Source organism: Molossus molossus, unplaced genomic scaffold (genome assembly GCF_014108415.1).
Source record: "Molossus molossus isolate mMolMol1 unplaced genomic scaffold, mMolMol1.p scaffold_m16_p_19, whole genome shotgun sequence".
NCBI classification, from domain to species: domain Eukaryota; kingdom Metazoa; phylum Chordata; class Mammalia; order Chiroptera; family Molossidae; genus Molossus; species Molossus molossus.
Window position 1 is genome coordinate 42,137,370 of NW_023425354.1, and position 2,047 is coordinate 42,139,416.

Sequence of the window (2,047 nt, forward strand, 5' to 3'; positions counted from 1 at the left end):
GGAGCAAGAGAAGGCGAAAGGCTGTAACGGTTTTTTAATGGCAGGCCTTCCTCACCAAAACCAACTTCTCTCCTCCCACGTTTTGTTTTCCCAGCCAAGCCCACTCCTGGGCCTTTTGCAGACTTTTTAAACCCTGGGGTAGAGCTGGGCCCTGCTGTAGTTGGTAGGGGAAGAGGAGCTCGGGTTTTCACACCTTAACTTCACCCTGGCACTTAGCAGTCTCTTTCTTCCCCTGCCCTGGAGCCTCGTCTCTCCCTTTGGGCCCCCTGTGGAGAGGAACAGGGTTGTTAGGGGAGCCCAGTCTGGAGTGCAAGGTGTTGAGCTTGAAGAGGCCAGAACGGGAAAGGACCTGGTCTGTTTTGCTTCCCAGTGGATTCCCAGCACCTTGTGCTCAATACATCTGTTCCAAGACCGAAGCTCAAGTCACTGGAAAGAACATAAACTGTGTGGTGAGGTCTGCAGTAAATGAGGAATAAAAAAGTTGGAGCCTCCCTGGCTAATTTGTGTTTTTTTCTTTTTCTTTTCTTTTCTTTTTTCTTAATCCTCAACCGAGGACATTTTCCATTTTTTGTTCAGGTAGAGTGGGAGGGAAAGAGAGAAAGAGAGAGAGACATCGACGTGAAAGGGACACATCAAGTGGCTGCCACCCACACGACCAACCAGGGCTGCGGACAAACTGCAACTGAGGTACATGCCCCTAGCAGGAACCGAACTCGGGTCTCTCTGGTCCGCAGGCCAAAGCTCCAACTGCTCAGTGGTTAGAGCCTTGATCCACTGACCCAACGGTCCCAGGTTCGATTCCTGGTCAAGGGCACATACATGGGTTGCAGGTTTGATTCCTGGCTCCAATTGGGGCCCTGCAGGAGGCAACCAATCAATGTCTCTCTCTCTCAGAGTCTGTGTTTCTCTCTGTTCCCCCCTCCCTTCCTCTCTATCTAAAAATCAATGGAAAAATATCCTAGGGTGAGGATTAACCAAAAACAGTTGAAACCAAATTATGAGAGCCTTGAATGAGTGGCAAGCTAAGAAGTTTGCATCTTATTCAGTGGGCACAAGAAAGCTATTTTTTGATGATTTTGCATGGAGAATGATATTATCATTGTTTATCTAACAACATATACTTTAGAAAGATTAGTAAGTATGGTATAATAGTAACTAAAGAAGAGGATAAATTATCAGGCTATTACACTAATGCAGACGAGAGGTAGTAGATGGTAGCAGTGAAAATAGGAAGGAAAGGACAAATAGAATTAGTACTACAGAGAAAGCCACAAGAGTTTGTAGCTAATCAAATGTAGAGAGATCTTGTGAAGGGAAAAAAAAATGACTTTCCCACCCTGAGTCACTGGGATAATGAGTGGCAGTATCATTACCAAAACAAAACAAACAAATAGGAATATGCCCTGGCCAGTGTGGCTCAGATGGTTGGACATTGTCCAGAGCACAAAAAGGTTGTCAGTTCCATTCCTGGGCAGGGAGGGCATGAGCCAGGGATGGATGCTCTGTCCCCAGTCCGGGCATGCAGGAGGCACTGATCGATGATGTTTCACTCTCACACCCATGTTTCTCTCTATTGCTCCCTCTCCCTTCCTCTCTTTCTTAAAAAAAAAAAAAAGTCAATATTAAAAAATACTTAAAAAAAAGAAAAAAACTCCCTGGCCAGTTTGGCTCAGCAGTAGAGCAAGGCTAGGAAATTTTTCTGATAGAATGCAGAGAAGACGGTTCCTTTAGCACATGTTGGTTCTAAGCTTCTCAAAGATCATCCAGGTAGAAATAACCAGCATGGAATTGGAAGAAAGGGGAACCAATTAGAACCAACTCCTAATTGAAGGGAAACTGCCACGGAAGCAGGTAGAGAGTGTATAAAGGTAGAAGAGGACCCAACACAAAACCTTGGAGGATACCTATGTTTGAGAGAGGTGAAAGAAGAAGACTCAACAAAGGAGACTGGGTGACTCCTTATTGCATTACAAATTAAGCCCCTTCACATTTTAAACCAGTGGCTCTCAACCTTCCTAATGCCGTGACCCTTTTTCATGTTGTAGTG